This window comes from Rhagoletis zephyria, unplaced genomic scaffold, assembly GCF_001687245.7.
Source record: "Rhagoletis zephyria isolate East Lansing unplaced genomic scaffold, Rhagoletis_zephyria_1.1 Rzeph_scaffold_00651, whole genome shotgun sequence".
Classification (NCBI taxonomy): Eukaryota; Metazoa; Arthropoda; class Insecta; order Diptera; family Tephritidae; genus Rhagoletis; species Rhagoletis zephyria.
In genome coordinates, this window is record NW_016157735.1 from 25588 (window position 1) to 33111 (window position 7524).

Genomic DNA, 7524 nt, shown 5'->3' on the forward strand with positions numbered 1-7524 from the left:
CTTCTAGTACATTTAGACCCAGTACTGGTTCGCGATAAATCTCTTTTGCATGCAAGCAACTGGCGAATTTAACATGGCGATGTCCTAGGAAGTGTCAATTGCGTATTTGAACGAAAAAGCCGCCGAACACATCTATGTAAAGTAAACAAGCCCCCCGCTGCATCCCTTATTCGATAGTCCGAACTAGTTCTAAATTCGAAAAATAAGATCTAGTGCGTTCTGCATCCCTTTTTCTATAGTTTCGAACCATTTCCAAATTCGTCATTTTAGATATAGATTTCTAGTGAAACAAACTAAAAAAATTAGTTTCNTATTGCCCTCTATTTTCATAGTTTTGCGGCGGAACTGCTTATAACCCAACCAAATATAGTTTCTTGCGCTATTACATTATCTTGTATTTTTCGGGCTCCGGGTTGGAGAATTTGTGGAAGTATGTCGCTTCCAATAACCAGATCTATGGGTGCTGGTTTGCTGAAATGGGGGTCAGCTAGTTCATGGGAATTGAACTGTTTGACAAATTCACGACTTACGGGGGAAGTCGCTAAGTGCTCCGTTAATTTCTTGAGTATGACAGCTTTTGTATTTATCTTCCGCTTTGACTTGCGGGTAATTATACTGAGTTTACATACGTTTTTAGTGTTTTTTGAATCAATACATCCACCACCAATTGTAAATAATTCCAACTGTAAATGTTCGGTTGGGAGCTTCAACCTCTTTTGAGCTGCTGACGAAATAAAGGTTCTTTGGGACCCTTGGTCAAGCAATGCTCTGAGTTGAAACTGTTCTCCTCGATGCTCTATTGTCACTATTGCAGTTGGGAGGAGAACTTCATTTTCATTGGCAATGCGGAGCGAGTTAACATGCGCGGAGTTTGAGCAGGTGGGTTTCTTATCCGACTTGTAGCTTGATAACTCTTGGAGGCAATCTTTGGTGATCGCGTGCGCTGTGCTGTGTTGCGCTATTACTTTTTAGTTGGGGTATTGGTTGGGTGGTGATCATAGGGGATCACATGCTCTTTATTTTGTGGGGCTGTGGTCTTTTGGGTATGACCACAGTTTTCTTTTATTTGTCGATCGGGGTTGATCGATTTCTTAAGATTTTCTTTTATACCAGCCTTTTTAGAATGACCTCTGGATGTGTGTACATGCAGTAGGGAGTTATGTCTTTTCTGACAATACACAAATGCAAATTGTGATTTGCATTTTGCCAAACTGTGATTGAAAGCAAGGCAGTTGGAACACAATTTATGCGTTTTAACAAAGTGTATGCGCTTTTGTGTGGAGAATTTTTTAAATATGGGGCATCTCTTCATAGGATGTGGGATGTCGCATAAATAACAGGAAAACACCATATTGGAATTTGTCTGAAAAGCTTTTGTTTTACTGTGGGATTTTATTAGAGCAGAAGTCTTGCTTACGTGTTTTGGGAATTTCATTTCTACCCTTTCTAGCACTTGAAATCTGGACGTTAGGAATTCGTCCATTTGAGACAATGAGGGAAGGTCTTTTCTGGAGGGCAGTGATTGCTCCCAAAGTGTTCGGGTATCTCTGGGAAATTTGGATACGCAAATGTGTACGAGGATGGGGTCCCAGCTGTCTGTAAAAACCTTTTGGGTGTTTAAAATAGACAGACATGTTTTGATTTTAGTCTGTAGATTTATGATTTGTTCACTTTCTTCTACGTGAACACTAGGCAGATTCATTAGAACTTGGATTTGGTTATCCACTAATATGCGCTTGTTTTCATAACGTTCACTTAATGCTTGCCATGCCAGGTCAAAATTATCGTCGCTAAGAGGGAATTTCTTGACGATTTGACCGGCTTGCCCTTTTCTTTTATACCGGAGATGGTATAACTTTTGAGCGGATGATAATTGGGGGTGGTTTATGTAGACGGATGTAAACATATCTCGGAAAGACTGCCATTCATCATAACCACCGTGGAAAATCTCTGTATCACATGGCGGGAGTTGCAGATACATGTGAGGATTTTCTTCTGTGTGCGAATGCTGTGCTTCTCGGGAGTGAGAGCTTGGGGGACTTATAGCTCGGATCAATTTGAGTTGGTCTAATATCTTTGCTTTAGTCATTTCATAAGTATCAATACTAAATTGATACTTGCCTTCCGCCAACGCCAAAAAATTATCTGGAAGGTCATCTTTTAGGGAAAGTGAGTTATATGCGGCTTGGAACCGCGCCCATAGATTGTCAATAGTTTTTCCTTTTATTTCGAGGGCCGACTCTGTGAATTCCTCTATGGGAGAAGAGGTGAGTCTGGCACAATATCTCATGAAGCCATCATTTTCAATGTTAAATTTTTGCGCACACGGGTCATGAGATTCTCTTTTTTCTGATTTCTTTGCTTCGGTAGAAGTCTGAAGCTTTTCAAGTATTTTGGGGGGAGTTGATTTCCTGGGAATTTTTGAAATAACTTTGGGGCTTTGTTTAGTTGGCATTTTGAATATAACGAAAATGTATTTATATCTATAAGTAAATGAGGCTTTTGGTTGAGCAATTTGTTGCTTTTTGCGTTTTTGTGGACTGTATATATATTTGTGATCCGTGAAGTTTACTACTGGGATGTGTTTCGTATTTTCGTTTTATATATATATTCTTTTTTTTTGTGGTTAGGGTGTGTTTTTGGCAATATAAATTTTAGTTGAGTTTTAGTGAGTTATTACCACCAAATTTACTTTGGGTTCACTTTCTTAATATGTGTATTTATACATATATATGTGCGTAATGAAAATGCATGCGTTTGTAAGTATGTTTATATGTATATACGCACGATTATGCGAAAACTTCAGAAAAACAAAGTTCTTTAAATGACCAACCAATAGTTAGTACTGCTGGGAGCGCAGAATCTATATGTATTTATGTATGTGCCTATGGTTGTGCAGTTGCAGTATACTGAGAGCTGCACTGCTTGTGGGGGCGAAAAATAGGCGGAAAACGTAAGCCAAAAATATTTGTTAGCAAGTAAGAATGTTTTTAAAAGCTGTGCTTTGGAATGCACGCTAATTTGGTTTGAGGAGGCGCTTTGTAATTAGGCGCAAGTAGATGATCGGGTACATATAAGTAGGTAGGTAAAAGCGTCACCATGCATGTACATATGTATGCCTGTATATACGAATGTTTATGCGTAAGTATATTTAGGCGCTTACTGGGTAAGCTGAACTAAGTTGATAATTTTTATTTGTGACAATAGAGCTGAGCTTTGTACATGTACATATGTATGTATATTTGTATTTGCTCATAAATTGGGATTAAGTGCATTTATTTATTGTCATACGCATAGGTATGTATTTGCGCACCTGTACTGCAAACGCAAATAGTTGCAATTCTTGTGTTCTTTATTATTTGTAAAATGAGTTTTAAGAAATTTGATTATTAATTGATATACTAATTGGACAATAATGAAGGCCAAAAAAGTATTTTTCTTACGCCCCTTCTGTCTTATAATGATGCTTGTAGGTGCATATGTATGTTGATATCCATAGGCAGTGTCGCTCTTTTGGTGATTTTAATGTTGCTGATACCGATGGTGATGCTGCTTTCCTGGTAGCTCAGCTTCTGTTGCCGATTTGGTAGCTCCTTTTTTGTTACGATTTCCTTCTTGTTTTTGTGACGTTGTTCGTTTTTGTAGTTGTAGTTCTTTTTATATTTGTTATCACAAGTTTTAACTGAAGTTTGTTTTTTGTTTAAAGTTCGCTGTCTATACTTTTAATGTTTTGTATTTGTTCACACTTCAAAGTTATTTTATTATTGGTTGTATAAGGCACTGTCCTTCGCGTTAGCGATATTGTTCGTGGATTGTATGTAATCACTTTTGTGCTTTGTAATAAATGTTCACTTTAATTGTTTTTGCTTGTTGTTTCCATAGGTGCCTTTCTTTATGGCGATGAAGGACCATAGCAACGCGAAGAGGGTTTTCTTCGCGTTCGATATATAAAACGTTATAAATGTTGTATTTTCAATAATTAAAGCAGGTATAAGATGTATAAATGTCTATTTGTTGCCGTCCAACTTTTTGATAGCAGTTTTCCCGTGTGCGCGCGGTGACTGTTGATATCGGAGTGTTTTATTTCTCCACTTTCTTTTTGCAGTAGCCAAAATACAGCAGGGAGAAGGCAACTATGAAGCCGAGATAGTATTAGGGCGCGCACATCATTTTAATCGGAAGATTAAACAAACACAAATTTTGGTTTTGTTTTACCAAGCTATGAAAAAGCATCTGCGAAGCACAGAATAGAAGCGTATTTGAACGAAAAAGCCGCCGAACACATCTATGTAAAGTAAACAAGCCCGCCGCTGCATCCCTTATTCGATAGTCCGAACTAGTTCTAAATTCGACAAATAAGATCTAGTGCGTTCTGCATCCCTTTTTCTATAGTTCCGAACCATTTCTAAATTCGTCATTTTACATATAGATTTCTAGTGAAACAAACTAAAAAAATACTTTTTTTAAAAGTACCACTTTTCGCCGATTTTGGACGGGTGGGGATATAGTTCCTATCGGACTAGTTCCTTTTTGGCGATAAAGACCTAGTACGGAACTAGAAATTTGATTCACTAGTCCGCGGTTTCCCTGCAGGGTACATCCATTCCTACATATGTACATATGTTTGTATGGATATATTTATGATGAAGCAAACGGGCTTCGTTGATGTACTGATGAGCATATTTATGTACTTATGGACAGCAATGTTTTCATGTATGTACATATGTTTGAATGGTTGTATATATATTTGTACGTATGTACATATGTTTGTGTATGTACATATCGCACACCGTGTTCTAGATTGCACCGTTTGTGGGCCTGTTGAATGAATTTGTATCTTGGTTATATGAACGATAAACAAATTTTGATTTTCTGGCAAGTTGTACAACTCGTCGCTACTTTAATGGCCATGTTGTACAAACTCATTCTATTTTGCGTTTATTTTGTTCACTAAATGGATAACTCAGCGGAAATAAGTACGAGCTGTCGTTTAATTTTATAGTTGTTAGCCGAAACTTATAAAATTGTAAAAATGAGATTTTACAACGAGACTGCTTGCAAAATTGCAATGTTTGTGGGCAAAACGTCTAACTTGATTGCGGATCGATCTGAACCAACGGTCGCAACGTTTAAGGCTTCCATTACGTCAAAATCATGTGCTTGTGTAATTCATTCTGCCATTTCATGCGTCTGAGTGCATAAACACCATTTCATGATTACAATTAACGCGAAATAGGGTATATGCACTTAGTTTTTATTCAGATCGATGAGATGATTTCGTGAATTGGACTACGCATACATGTGATACTTATGCTTTTAATTTATAAGGTCATTTTATGTTTTTATACTCTTACTACCACATGAATATATGAATTCGTGATAAGAATATATGAATTCGCCTTGGAAGATAGAAAGGGAGTAAGAATAAATGCCGAACAAAGGAGTTTGTCTTCTTTCAACTTAAATAAATCCATTTTGCAAACAAAACTGCGTACGTTACTTAGTGCCTTGGCAATGGCGAATTCGTAAGGATCTATTAATTGCATTATAAACATTTTCATTTATTTGTTAAACATACAATTACTTCCATTACAACCCCGTCCTATGGATGCTAGAAGCGCGAATTCATATAAGGTGGTGTTACCGGAAAATGAATAAATAGATTATATGTATATCAGAAAATTAATAAGATGAAATGAAATTATTGTTTGATTTCTAACCAAACCTATGTATGTAACTCAATCGCCTAATGGTTTGCCGAACCGTAAGCATATGTTTACACATCTAATTTCGTAAGTAAGTACCTGGTACTCACACCTTTTTTAAGAAGTTTCACTTCTATCATGTGTACGGTGTTACACACGCATTATATTTTTTTTTGGTTTTGCTGTTCTGTTTATTTGACTCACTCTCAAACAATTCTGCCACAGTATAGTTTGAGATATTCGTCAAACGATCTGGCACACTTTATTTCAACCAAACCATGCATTTGGGTTAAAAAAAACAATTAAAATGCTACAAATCTTGAACTCTCTTAATGTATTTTCAAACGCATGTACCATCCCTGCAGCAATTCCGACTCACCCTAGGTTAGCCCTCAGATAGTCCCTGTTGTTACCAGCACTAGTCCCTCATAATTCCCCTGCCAATGGTTTCAACTGCTATTTTTAGCATTGGCGTGTCATTGGAAAAGGACCGGTCCAATCAAATTTTAACCAGTGAAGTACTAGTCCTTAACGGAAAATTGGCCGCCTTATTGCTGCAGGGATGATACAAAAATTTGAAGGTTAAACCGCTGAGAGGCAGCCTGGACATTTTTGAAGTTTGCTAACATAACAAAAATGTTTTTTTTTTTTAATTTTTTAATATCACAAATACATTCTAGTCTAGTCAAATTTTCTTTTATTTGTTTGTTGTTTTACTTTATTTGGCATTTGAGTTGCTCTCAAAATTTCAATTTTACAAAGTAGACAAACTTGAAAAAATAAATGATGTCGACGAATTGAGCGAGCGGTTTTACTTGTAAATATTTTTATCATGCGCAGGTACAAAAAAAAATTATTTATGTGCATACGCGCATATGCACATTAGGGTGCCCATCGAAAATGTTTTTTTTTGGAAATGTCAAGACACTGCGCCTAATTTTATTCGTTTTCTTGAAATATGTTTGCCTATTTTTATAGATTTTTTAAAGGTCATTTAGAGGTCGCCAACTGACGATTTAGGTCATAAAATACGATTTTGTAGATTTATGAGTTTTTGAATGGCTACTTCTGAGCCGATTTAAAATATCGAATATGATCTGAGAAGAGGATATATAGGCCTTTAAAATGGTACATAATAATCTATTGTCGGTTGGCTTGTTTGAATTTTTTATCGGGTAAAATTAAAAAAACCCCATATTTCTCCAAATTTTTAAAATCTTGATCATATATAATTTCCCCAATTTCAAAATATGTAGTCCTATCTAAAATTAAATCTATTTTTACCTTGCTTATATTAGCTTGGGATGTACATAAGTATGTAATGTTGATGCGCCTTAACGATGCACCGATTTCCTTTATCAAGTTACATACCAGATGATAGATGAAAATAGTCGCATACTCATGGAGAAAAATTGCGGTTATTGTAAAAGGGGGCGTGGTACCTCCCATACAAACCGAATTTTTCATACTGCATATCTCTGGAAGTGTTCATGGTAGAGTACTCGAATATGGTATGGAGATATATGAAAACAATCGCATACTCATGGAGAAAAATTGCAGTTATTGGAAAAGGCAGCGTAGCACCTTCCATACAAGCCGAATTTTTCATACTGCATATCTCTGGAAGTGTTCATGGTANGTCCGTAAAATCGAGTACATGAGCTGTGAAAGCAAACTAAGGATATACCTCCAGAATTTTTACAAAGATACAAATAAGGTATGCCAAAGCACATCCAGGAACTGAAACAGGCAAAAGTGTACTGAACATTGTGTTAGTAGTTCTTTTTTTTCATGAAAATTGTTAAAAAGCTCATAAAAA